Consider the following 13,802-nt stretch of genomic DNA (forward strand, 5'->3'; position numbering starts at 1 on the left):
GGTTAAGAACAAGTGATATCTTAGAACGGAAGCAAGCATGATTGAAATAGAAACAGTAGTAATTGCATTAATCCATCAAGATACAGCAGAGCTCCTCACCCCCAACCATGGGGTTTAGAGACTCATGCTGTAAGAAGTACACAAAGAAACATGTAAAGTGTCAGTTTGGGCGTTTAACTCCCACTTAGGTGCCAGTTCCGGCGTTTAACGCTGGGAATTCTGAAGGTGACTTTGAACGCCGGTTTGGGCCATCAAATCTTGGGCAAAGTATGGACTATTATATATTGCTGGAAAGCCCAAGATGTCTACTTTCCAACGCCGTTGAGAGCGCGCCAATTGGGCTTCTGTAGCTCCAGAAAAGCCACTTCGAGTGCAGGGAGGTCAGATTCCAACAGCATCTGCAGTCCTTTTCAGTCTCTGAATCAGATTTTTGCTCAGGTCCCTCAATTTCAGCCAGAAAATACCTGAAATCACAGAAAAACACACAAACTCATAGTAAAGTCCAGAAAAGTAAATTTTAATTAAAAACTAATAAAAATATACTATAAACTAACTAAATCCTACTAAAAACATACTAAAAACAATGCCAAAAAGCGTATAAGTTATCCGCTCATCACAACACCAAACTTAAATTGTTGCTTGTCCCCAAGCAACTGAAAATCAAACAAGATAAAAAGAAGAGAATATACTATAGACTCCAAATTATCAATGAAACTTAGCTCCAAATTAGATGAGCGGGACTAGTAGCTTTTTGTCTCCGAACAGTTTTGGCATCTCACTTTATTCTTTGAAATTCAGAATGATTGGCTTCTTTAGGAACTCAGAATCCAGATAGTGTTATTGATTCTCCTAGTTAAGTATGATGATTCTTGAACACAGCTACTTTATGAGTCTTGGCCGTGGCCCAAAGCACTCTGTCTTCCAGTATTACCACCGGATACATACATGCCACAGACACATAATTGGGTGAACCTTTTCAGATTGTGACTCAGCTTTGCTAGAGTCCCCAATTAGAGGTGTCCAGGGTTCTTAAGCACACTCTTTTTACCTTGGATCACGACTTTAACCGCTCAGTCTCAAGTTTTCACTTGACACCTTCACGCCACAAGCACATGGTTAGGGACAGCTTGGTTTAGCCGCTTAGGCCAGGATGTTATTCCTGTAGGCCCTCCTATCCACTGATGCTCAAAGCCTTGGATCCTTTTTATTACCCTTGCCTTTTGGTTTAAAGGGCTATTGGCTTTTTCTGCTTACTTCTTTTTCTCTTCTATTTTTTTTCTCCTTCTTTTTTTTTTGTATTCACTGCTTTTTCTTGCTTCAAGAATCATTTTTGTGATTTTTCAGATCCTCAGTAACATGTCTCCTTTTTCATCATTCTTTCAAGAGCCAACAACTTTAACATTCATGAACAACAAATTCAAAAGACATATGCACTGTTCAAGCATACATTCAGAAAACAAAAAGTATTGTCACCACATCAAACTAATTAAGCTAGTTTTAAAGATGAATTCGAAATCCTGTACTTCTTGTTCTTTTGTGATAAAAACAGTTTTCATTTAAGAAAGGTGATGGATTCATAGGACATTCATAACTTTAAGGCATAGACACTAAGACACTAATGATCATAAGACACAAACATGGACAAACATAAGCATAAATTTTCGAAAAACAGAAAAATAAAGAACAAGGAGATTAAAGAACGGGTCCACCTTAGTGATGGCGGCTTGTTCTTCCTCTTGAAGGTCTTATGGAGTGCTTGAGCTCCTCAATGTCTCTTCCTTGCCTTTGTTGCTCCTCTCTCATGATTCTTTGATCTTCTCTAATTTCATGGAGGAGGATGGAATGTTCTTGGTGCTCCACCCTTAGTTGTCCCATGTTGGAACTCAATTCTCCTAGGGAGGTGTTGATTTGCTCCTAGTAGTTTTGTGGAGGAAGGTGCATCCCTTGAGGCATCTCAGAGATTTCATGATGAGGAATTTCCTCATGCTTGCTCCATCCTTTTCTTAGTGATGGGCTTGAGGTCATGCCTTCTCAGTTGAACCAGCTTCCCTCTTGAATTTCTCTTCTATTGAGCGCCCTCTTCACAAATGTTTATGAGGACTTGGTCCAACCTTTAATCAAAGTTGACCCTTCTTCATGGCCACAACTTCATAGAAGTGGTCTTGATGCACCCTTGAGATGAATCTCTCCATCTCCCATGACTCAGAGGTGAAAGCTTTTGCCTTCCCTTTCCTCTTTCTAGAGGTTTTTCCGGCCTTGGATGCCATAAATGGTTATGGAAAAACAAAAAGCAATGCTTTTACCACACCAAACTTAAAAGGTTTGCTCGTCCTCGAGCAAAAGAAGAAAGAAGAGAGTAGAAGAAGAAGAAATAGAGGAGATGGAGGAGGCTATGTGGTTCGGCCAAAGGGGGAAGAAGTAGTAGTTAGGGTGTGTTTGGGAGGGGGAGTGGTTTGAATTTGAATGGTGAGGTAGGTGGGGTTTTATGAAGGATGTGAGTAGTGAAGAGAAAGAGGGTGGTGGGGGTTGGTGGGGATCCTGTGGGGTCCATAGATCCTGAGGTGTCAAGGAAAAGTCATCCCTGCACCAAATGGCATGCAAAAATGCATTTTGAGCCAATTCTGGCGTTTAACGCCAAGTGCTTGCCCTTTTCTGGCGTTTAACGCCAGTCTGGTGCCCCTTTCTGGCGTTAAACGCCCAGAATGGTGCCAGACTGGGCGTTAAACGCCCATCTGCTAGCCTTACTGGCGTTTAAACACCAGTAGGTTCTTCCTCCAGGGTGTGCTATTTTTCTTCCTGTTTTTCATTCTGTTTTTGCTTTTTCAATTGATTTTGTGACTTCTCATGATCATCAACCTACAGAAAACATAAAATAACAAAAGAAAATAGATAAAATATAACATTGGGTTGCCTCCCAACAAGCGCTTCTTTAATGTCAGTAGCTTGACAGAGGGCTCTCATGGAGCCTCACAGATACTCAGAGCAATGTTGGAACCTCCCAACACCAAACTTAGAGTTTGAATGTGGGGGTTCAACACCAACTTAGAGTTTGGTTGTGGCCTCCCAACACCAAACTTAGAGTTTGACTGTGGGGGCTCTGTTTGACTCTGTTTTGAGAGAAGCTCTTCATGCTTCCTCTCCATGGTGACAGAGGGATATCCTTGAGCCTTAACCACAAAGGATTCTTCATTCACTTGAATGATCAATTCTCCTCTGTCAACATCAATCACAGCCTTTGCTGTGGCTAGGAAGGGTCTGCCAAGGATGATGGATTCATCCATGCACTTCCCAGTCTCTAGGACTATGAAATCAGCAGGGATGTAATGGTCTTCAATCTTCACCAAAACATCCTTTACAAGTCCATAAACTTGTTTTCTTGAATTGTCTGCCATCTCTAGTGAGATTCTTGCAGCTTGTACCTCAAAGATCCCTAGCTTCTCCATTACAGAGAGAGGCATGAGGTTTACACTTGACCCTAAGTCACACAGAGCCTTCTTGAAGGTCATGGTGCCTATGGTACAAGGTATTGAAAACTTCCCAGGATCTTGTCTCTTTTGAGGTAATTTCTGCCTAGACAAGTCATCCAGTTCTTTGGTGAGCAAAGGAGGTTCATTCTCCCAAGTCTCATTACCAAATAACTTGTCATTTAGCTTCATGATTGCTCTAAGGTATTTAGCAATTTGCTCTTCAGTGACATATTCATCCTCTTCAGAGGAAGAATACTCATCAGAGCTCATGAAAGGCAGAAGTAAGTCTAATGGAATCTCTATGGTCTCATTTTGAGCCTCAGATTCCCATGGTTCCTCATTGGGGAACTCAGTGGAGGCCAATGCACGCCCATTGAGGTCTTCCTCAGTGGCGTTCACTGCCTCTTCGTCCTCTTCAAGTTCGGCCATGTTGATGGCCTTGCACTCTCCTTTTGGATTTTCTTCTGTATTGCTTGGAAGAGTACTAGGAGGGGGTTCAGTAACTTTCTTGCTCAGCTGACCCACTTGTGCCTCCAAATTCCTAATGGAGGACCTTGTTTCAGTCATGAAACTTTGAGTGGTTTTGATTAGATCAGAGACCATGGTTGCTAAGTCAGAGTGGTTCTGCTTAGAATTCTCTGTCTGTTGCTGAGAAGATGATGGAAAAGGCTTGCCATTGCTAAACCTGTTTCTTCCACCATTATTGTTGTTGAAACCTTGTTGAGGTCTCTGTTGATCTTTCCATGAGAGATTTGGGTGATTTCTCCATGAAGAATTATAGGTGTTTCCATAGGGTTCTCCCATGTAATTCACCTCTTCCATTGAAGGGTTCTCAGGATCATAAGCTTCTTCTTCAGATGAAGCATCCTTAGTACTGCTTGGTGCATTTTGCATTCCAGACAGACTTTGAGAAATCAAATTGACTTGCTGAGTCAATATTTTGTTCTGAGCTAATATGGCATTCAGAGTATCAATCTCAAGAACTCCTTTCTTCTGATTAGTCCCATTGTTCACAGGATTCCTTTCAGAAGTGTACATGAATTGGTTATTTGCAACCATTTCAATTAGTTCTTGAGCTTCTGTAGGCGTCTTCTTCAGATGAAGAGATCCTCCAGCAGAGCTATCCAAAGACATCTTGGATAGTTCAGAGAGACCATCATAGAAAATACCTATGATGCTCCATTCAGAAAGCATGTCAGAAGGACATTTTCTGATTAATTGTTTATATCTTTCCCAAGCTTCATAGAGGGATTCACCTTCCTTCTGTCTGAAGGTTTGGACTTCCACTCTAAGCTTACTCTATTTTTGAGGTGGAAAGAACTTTGCCAAGAAGGCATTGACTAGCTTTTCCCAAGAGTTCAGGCTGTCTTTAGGTTGTAAGTCCAACCATATTCTAGCTCTGTCTCTTACAGCAAAAGGGAATAGTATAAGTCTGTAGACCTCAGGGTCAACCCCATTAGTCTTGACAGTGTCACAGATTTGCAAGAACTCAGCTAAGAACTGATGAGGATCTTCCAATGGAAGTACATGGAACTTGCAATTCTGTTACATTAGAGAAACTAATTGAGGCTTAAGCTCAAAGTTGTTTGCTCCAATGGCAGGGATAGAGATGCTTCTCCCATAGAAGTCGGGAGTAGGTGCAGTAAAGTCACCCAGCACCTTCCTTGCATTGTTGTTGTTTTTGGCTTCCATGGGTTCTTCTTCCCTGAAGATTTCTGTTAGGTCCTCTACAGAGAGTTGTGCCTTAGCTTCTCTTAGCTTTCGCTTCAAGGTCCTTTCAGGTTCAGGGTCAGCTTCAACAAGAATGCCTTTGTCTTTGTTCCTGCTCATATGAAAGAGAAGAGAACAAGAAAATATAGAATCCTCTATGTCACAGTATAGAGATTCCTTGAGGTGTCAGAGGAAAAGAAAAATAGAAGGAAGAAGTAGAGAATTCGAACTTAGTGAGATAGAGTGTGAATTGTGCATTGAGGAGGAGTGGTACTCCATAAATAGAAGGATGTGTAGAGAGGAAGAAATTTTCGAAAATTAAGTGAAAGATTTTAAAAATATTTTGGAAAACTTTAATTGATTTTCGAAAACCAAGAGTGGGAAAGAAATCAAGTAATTTTTGAAAAAGATTTTGAAATTAGAATTTAAAAAGATATGATTGAAAACTATTTTGAAAAAAATGTTATTAAAAAGATTTGATTGAAAAGTTATGGTTTTTTTTTAAAAAGATATGATTTGAAAATAGTTTTTAAAAAAAAAGATTTGATTTTAAAAATTAATGACTTGCCTAACAAGAAAAGATATGATTTAAACATTAAACCTTTCTCAACAGAAAAGGCAACATACTTGAATTGTTCAATCAAATCATTAATTGTTAGCAAGTATCTTTGAAAAAGGAAAGAAATTGATTTTGAAAAAGATTTGATTGAAAAGATTTGATTTGAAAAAGATTTGATTTTGAAAAACTTTGAAAACTTGAAAAAAAATTGATTCGAAAACAAAATCCTCCCACTTGTGCCATCTTGGCGTTAAACGCCCAGAATGGTGCACATTCTGGCGTTTAACGCCCAATGCACTACCTTTTTGGGTGTTAAACGCCCAACCAGGCACCCTGGCTGGCGTTTAAACGCCAGTCTGTCCTTCTTCACTGGGCGTTTTGAACGCCCAGCTTTTTCTGTGTAATTCCTCTGCTGCATGTTCTGAATCTTCAGTTCCCTGTACTATTGACTTGAAAATAGAACCAAGATCAAATAAACAATGCATGCAAGACACCAAACTTAAAATGAGACACTGGACTCAACAAGAAACATAAAATATTTTTGGTTTTTATGATTTTGAAATTTTTTTTGTGCTTTTTCAAAAATTATATGAAAAAAAGAAAATAAAGGTTTTAGAATTCTTAATTTGAATTCCAGGAATCATTGCAATGCTAGTCTAAGACTCCGGTCCAGGAATTAGACATGGCTTCACAGCCAGCCAAGCTTTCAAAGAAAGCTTCGGTCCAAAACACTAGACATGGCCAATGGCCAGCCAAGCCTCAGCAGATCATTGCTCCAATAGCAAGTTTGATAGAAATCAACAAGCTCTTGTGATGATAAGTTGAACCCTCGGTCCAATAAGATTAGACATGGCTTCTCAGCCAGCCAGATTTCAACAGATCATCATGAAACTCTAGAATTCATTTTTAAAGAAATTCTGAAAAAAAATTACCTAATCTAAGCAACAAGATGAACCGTCAGTTGTCCAAACATGAAACAATCCCCGGCAACGGCGCCAAAAACTTGATGGGCGAAATTGCAATCACACTTTTGCAATCCCGCACAACTAACCAGCAAGTGCACTGGGTCGTCCAAGTAATACCTTACGTGAGTAAGGGTCGATCCCACGGAGATTGTCGGCTTGAAGCAAGCTATGGTTATCTTGTAGATCTTAGTCAAGATATAAGAAATTATCAGGATTGATTGTGAAAAGCAAAAGAACATGAAATAAGTACTTGTTTTGCAGTAATGGAGAATAGGTTGAGGCTTTGGAGATGCTCAGCCTTCTGAATCTCTGCTTTCCTACTGTCTTCTTCCTCAAACACGCAAGACTCCTTCCATGGCAAGCTGTATGCAAGGGTTTCACCGTTGTCAGTGGCTACCTCCCATCCTCTCAGTGGAAATGTTCAACGCACCCTGTCACGGCACGGCTATCCATCTGTCGATTCTCAATCAGGTCGGAATAGAATCCAGTGATTCTTTTGCGTCTGTCACTAACGCCCTGCCCTCAGGAGTTTGAAGCTCATCACAGTCATTCAATCATTGAATCCTACTCAGAATACCATAGACAAGGTTTAGACCTTCCGGATTCTCTTGAATGCCGCCATCAGTTCTAGCTTATACCACGAAGATTCTGATTAAGGAATCCAAGAGATATCTACTCAATCTAAAGTAGAACGGAGGTGGTTGTCAGGCACGCGTTCATAGTTGAGAATATGATGAGTGTCACGGGTCATCACATTCATCCGGGTTAAGAACAAGTGATATCTTAGAACGGAAGCAAGCATGATTGAAATAGAAACAGTAGTAATTGCATTAATCCATCAAGATACAGCAGAGCTCCTCACCCCCAACCATGGGGTTTAGAGACTCATGCTGTAAGAAGTACACAAAGAAACGTGTAAAGTGTCAGTTTGGGCGTTTAACTCCCACTTAGGTGCCAGTTCCGGCGTTTAACGCTGGGAATTCTGAAGGTGACTTTGAACGCCGGTTTGGGCCATCAAATCTTGGGCAAAGTATGGACTATCATATATTGCTGGAAAGCCCAGGATGTCTACTTTCCAACGCCGTTGAGAGCGCGCCAATTGGGCTTCTGTAGCTCCAGAAAATCCACTTCAAGTGCAGGGAGGTCAGATTCCAACAACATCTGCAGTCCTTTTCAGTCTCTGAATCAGATTTTTGCTCAGGTCCCTCAATTTCAGCCAGAAAATACCTAAAATCACAGAAAAACACACAAACTCATAGTAAAGTCCAGAAAAGTGAATTTTAATTAAAAACTAATAAAAATATACTATAAACTAACTAAATCCTACTGAAAACATACTAAAAACAATGCCAAAAAGCGTATAAATTATCCGCTCATCAGACTACTTGTATAACTTTTTGTTTTGGACTGACTTTGTTATGTCAGGCCCTTCTAAGTTAAAGTAATCCTCTTTAATAGGGTTGGCCAGACCTCTTTCCAGGGTTTACTTATAACTTGGGTTGACTTGGTTCGACTTCTTAACGTTCGACCAGTCCTTAAGTTATTATTTTAGCGATCCGTAAGACCTCGTTAGGTTCTTTTTAGATCACTTTCGATAACTTCTTACATTATTCTGTGTTCATCTTTGCCGATTTGTAGAAAGTGGTTGTCATCTCTAGATCGTCCTTTGGGTGAATCGCGTTTTCACCTTTATCGGACGGTTGTCTTTATCATGATCGTGCAGTGAAATTGTTTTTCACTTTCTGCCGATCTGTTGCTTTATAATCGGACGATGAGTGCTTCAGATTAATGTGTCTTGAAATCTTTGTAGAATATCTAAAATATATTTTATTTAAAGGAAAAAGTGCGAATATATACATATGGGATTGTCTGAATCTCAACTTGGTGCCTCATTAAAAAACCTTTTCAGGAAAAAGAGTGCATCAAATGATGAGATCTTTTGTCTTTTCTAACTGTAGTACCTTCTTAGGTTGCAGGCGTGCCATGACCTGGGAAGCTCTCGTCCATCGAGTTCAGACAGTCTGTAATAGCCCTTTCCAAGTACTTTTACAACTCGGTAGGGTCCTTTCCAGTTTGCTGCCAGCTTTCCTTCTCCTGGTCAAGTTGTTCCAATATCATTTCGGATTAGGATGAGATCATTCTCTGCAAAACTTCTTGGCACTACCTTTTGATTATATCTGGAAACCATTCGGCGCTTTAGAGCTTCTTCCCTGATCCGAGCTCTTTCTTGGATTTCGGGTAACAAGTCGAGCTCTTCTTTCTGAAGTTGGGAGTTTGCTCCCTCATTATAGTGAACTACTCTAGGCGACCCTTCCTCAATCTCTACTGGAATCATCGCCTCTATTCCGTATGCTAATCGGAAGGGGGATTCCTTTGTGGTGGAATGTGGGTTGTTCGATATGCCCATGGGACTTGTGGAAGCTCCTCCGCCCAGGCTCCCTTTGCGTCTTGTAATCTCCGTTTTAATCCGGCCAATACGACCTTGTTAGCAGCTTTCAGCCTGTCCATTGGCTTGTGGATGTCCAACGGAGGTGTACTGGTGCTTTATATTCAAGTCAGCTACTAGTTTTCTGAAGCCTGCATCTGTGAATTGAGTGCCATTATATGTGGTTATTGAATATGGAACCCCGAACCTTGTGACAATATTTCTATATAAGAATTTCCGGCTTCTCTAAGCGCTGGCATTGGCTAGGGGCTCTACCTCGATCCACTTTGTAAAGTAATCTATCCCTACTATGAGGAATTTAACTTGTCCTGATCCCTGTGGGAAGGGGCCGAGAAGATCGAGTCCCCATTTTGCAAACGGCCAAGGCGAGGTCACGCTAATGAGCTCTTCTGGTGGGGCGATGTGAAAGTTGGCATGTTTCTGACATGGTGGACATGTCTTTACAAATTCTGTAGCTTCTTTCTGTAGAGTTGGCCAATAAAATCCCGCCCGAAGTACTTTTTTGGCGAGAGCTCGTGGTCCGAGATGATTGCCACAAATGCCACCGTGTATTTCTTCTAGCACTTCCCTAATGTTGGAGGTCGGCACGCATTTTAGTAAAGGTGTTGAGATTCCTCTTTTGTACAGGATGTTGTTTATGATGGTGTAGTACTGTGCCTCCCTTTTTAACCTCTTTGCCTCCTTTTCTTCTATGGAGAGCATTCCTATTTTGAGGTAGTTGATTTTAGGGGTCATCCATCCTTGGTCCTGACTTGTTATAGTCAGGACTTTTTCTTCTTCCGAGATTGACGGGTTTTGCAATATTTCCTGGATGAGGCTCCTATTGTTGCCCCCTGGTTTGGTGCTGGCTAGTTTTGAGAGTGCATCAGCTCGGGCATTTTGTTCGCGGGGTATGTGGCAGATTTTATACTCCCCAATTCATCCGAGCTGTTCCTTGGTTTTATCCAAATATTTTTTCATGGTGGGATCTTTGGCTTGGTAGCTCCCTGTTATTTGTGATGTGACCACTTGTGAATCGCTATAAATGTTGAGTTTTTGACCTCCGACCTCTTTAGCCAGCTTCAAACCAGCTAATAATGCTTCATATTCTGCCTGGTTGTTTGAGACCGGGAACCCGAACTTGAGGGAGAGCTCAACTTGGGTTCCTTGGTCGCTTTCTATTATCACGCCTGTACCGCTTTCAGTTTTATTTGAAGAACCGTCCACGTAAAGATTCCATTCTGTGGGGGCTTCAAGGGCATCTGTAAATTCTGCGATAAAGTCGGCCAGATACTGTGATTTGATGGCCGTCCGAGCTTCATATTGGAGGTCAAACTCTGACAACTCGACTGCTCATTGTAGAATTCTGCCTGCCAGATCTGTTTTCTGCAATATTTCTTTTATGGGCTGGTTAGTTCGAACCTTGATGGTGTAAGCCTGGAAGTACGGGCGGAGTCATCGAGATGTTAGAATGAGGGTATAGGCAAATTTTTCTATTTTCTGGTAGTTCAGCTCGGATCCCTGTAGCGCTTTGCTAATGAAGTAGACAGGTTGTTACCCATTTTCGTCTTCTCTGACTAGTGCTGAGGCTATTGCCCGGTTCCCTACTGCGAGATATAATATGAGCGGTTCCCCTTCTCGTGGTCGAGATAGGATAGGTGGCCATCCTAAGAACTTCTTGAAGTCTTGGAAGGCTTGCTCACATTCTGTCATCCATTCGAACTGTTTTCCCTTTCTTAAAGTAGCATAGAAGGGGAGAGATCTTATCGCAGCTCCTGCTAAGAATCGGGATAGGGCGGCTAACCTCCCGTTGAGTTGTTGTACTTCTTTGACACAGGTTGGGCTCTTCATGTTGAGTATGGCTTGACATTTGTCTGGATTTGCTTCAATTCCCCTTTATGTGAGCATGAAGCCTAAGAATTTGCCTGCTTCTACTGGAAAGGTGCATTTTGCGGGATTGAGCCGCATGTTGTGCTTCCTTATAGTGTAAAACACTTGAGTCAGGTCGGATAATAATGTATCTTCGCTTTGTGTCTTTATCAACATGTCGTCCACATAAACTTTCATGATCTTTCCGATGTGCTCTGAGAAGACTTTATTCATTAGCCTTTGATAAGTAGCTCCTGCGTTCTTGAGACCGAAAGGTATCACGATGTAGCAGTAGTTTGCTTTCGGTGTTAGGAACGAGGTATTTTCTTGATCTGGTGGATACATGGGGATTTGATTGTACCCTGAGTATGCGTCCATAAACGAGAGATATTTGTATCTGGAGGAAGCATCTACTAGAGCGTCAATACTTGGCAGTGGGTATGGATCTTTTGGACAAGCCTTGTTGAGATCGGTGTAATCGGTGCACATTCGCCACTACCCATTTGATTTTTTCACCAAGACAACGTTGGCTAGCCATAGCGGGTATTTGACTTCTCTTATGAATCCGGCTTCCAGTAGTGCTTGTACTTGCTCGTCCACAGCTTGGGATCGCTCTGGCCCAAGTTTTCTTCGTCTCTGCTGCACCGGTCGAGATCCTGGATAAACTGCCAACTTATGACACATTAGCTTAGGGTCTATGCCTGGCATGTCTGCGGCTTTCCACGCGAAGAGATCGACGTTATCTCGCAAAAATTGTATTAGTAATTCTTTTAAATCTCCTTTTAGGATTGTGCCGATATTGGTTGTTTTTTCTGAGGTGTCCCCGATCTGAATCTTTTCTATCTCGCCTTCTGGCTGGGGACGAAGTTCTTCTCGTTGGTGAACTCTGCCCAGCTCGATTGTGTGGAACTCTTCTCCTTTGCCTCTGAGGTTTAGGCTTTCGTTATAACAGTGACGTGCCGTCTTCTGGTCTACTTTTATCGTGGCTATCCCTTTTGGGGTTGGGAACTTCATACATAGGTGTGGGGTCGAGACTATTGCGCCGAGTTGGTTGAGTGTTGTCTGTCCTATGAGAGCGTTGTAAGCTGAACTTACATCGACTACGATGTAGTCTATTTTGAGGGTCCTAGATTGGTCCCCTTTTCTGAAGGTTGTATGTAGTGGTATGTATCCGAGTGGTCAAACCGGGGTATCTCCTAGCCCAAACAGGCTGTTTGGATATGCTTTAAGTTCTTTTTCTTCCAAGCTGAGTTTATCAAAGGCTGTTTTGAATAAGATGTCGACAGAACTCCCTTGGTCTATTAAGGTGCGGTGTAGGTTGGCGTTTGCCAATATGAAGGTGATAACCATGGGATCATCGTGTCCTGTGATGATGCTAGATGCGTCCTCTTTAGTGAATGTAATTGCCGGAATGTTGAGTGCTTTCTCCTCTCCTTCGACATGATATACTTCTTTGAGATATCTTTTGCCAGAGGATTTGGAGATCCCACCTGCTGTGAATCCGCCATGTATCATGTGGACATGTCTTTCTGGTGTCCGAGGTGATCATTCTATTCGTTCGGTATCTTCATCCCTTCGTCTCTTTTTTTGATCATCATCTCGGGTGGCCAAGAATCGATCTAATTTTCTTTCTCTCACCAATTTTTCTATGATATTTTTTAAGTCGAAGCATTCGTTTGTGGAGTGTCCTCGGAATCGATGGTATTTACAATATTCCTTCCGATTTCCTCCTCCCCTTTTGCCTTTGAGTGGCCGTGCTGGGGGGATTTTTTCTGTATGGCAGACTTCTTTGTATATCTCGACCAGGGATGCCCTGAGAGGAGTGAAATTATGGTATTTTTTGACTTTCTCCCCTTGTCGATCTTCTTTTCTCTTGGATTCCTTGTCCCTGTCTCGGTAGGAGGCCCCTGATTTTGAGGTCTCTCCTAACCGAGCGTTTTCTTCTATGTTGATGTATTTTTCTGCTCGTTCCTGTACTTCGTCTAAGGAGGTCGGGTACTTTTTTGAGATAGATTGGCTGAAAGGTCCCTCTCGTAGGCCATTGATGAGTCCCATAATGGCGGCCTCCGTTGGTAAACTTTGTATGTCCATGCATGTTTTGTTGAATCTCTCCATGTAGTTGCGGAGGCTCTCCCGATCTCCTTGTTTGATCCCTAATAAACTGGGGGCGTGCTTGGCTTTATCTTTCTGAATGGAGAATCTGGCTAGGAATTTTTTAGCTAAGTCATCAAAGCTTGAGATGGACTTTGGGGGTAGGTTGTCGAACCATCGGATCGCTGTTTTTATGAGAGTTGTTGGAAAAGCTTTGCAGCGAACAACATCTGGGGCGTCAGTGAGGTACCATTCTACTTCTGAAGTTGCTGAGGTGGTGGTTGGAATCCGTGGTGCCATCATACAGGGTCATATCCGGGAGCTTGAAGTCTTTTGGAATTTTGGTTTTGATGATTTCCCTGGTGAACGGGTCTTGCTCTTTGCGTGAATTTTCCTCAAGATTAGCCCGGGGTGCTTTTGATTTGAGATCGGCTTCCAATTGCTGTAATTTTTCTTCCAACTCCCGACGTCGTCGCACCTCTCTTTGGAGATCTCTTCCAATTTCCCGTTGTAGTTGGGTTTCTTTTTCCAGTTGTTTTAGACGATCCAGGAGTGCTTCTGCTGCCCCTGAATTTGGTGAGTCTTTGTCTTTGTTAGTTTCCGGAGTGTTTTGTAGCGTGACATCTGCATTTTTGTGTAGTGTTCGATCCTCCAGACCTGAATTGTGGTCGTTGTCAGGGTCATCCGCCATGGTGATGGGATGACTTCCAGGATCC

General features: G+C 42.1%; 1 non-coding gene across 1 annotated transcript; it reads left to right on the forward strand.

The window, feature by feature from the left end:
* Positions 1–4,655: 4,655 nt before the first annotated feature.
* On the forward strand, positions 4,656–4,763 carry LOC130958234 (small nucleolar RNA R71). Its single transcript, XR_009077366.1, has one exon. It is a non-coding gene; the product is annotated as a small nucleolar RNA R71 (small nucleolar RNA).
* Positions 4,764–13,802: the final 9,039 nt, after the last annotated feature.

Source organism: Arachis stenosperma, chromosome 10 (genome assembly GCF_014773155.1).
Source record: "Arachis stenosperma cultivar V10309 chromosome 10, arast.V10309.gnm1.PFL2, whole genome shotgun sequence".
In the NCBI taxonomy this organism is placed as follows: Eukaryota; Viridiplantae; Streptophyta; class Magnoliopsida; order Fabales; family Fabaceae; genus Arachis; species Arachis stenosperma.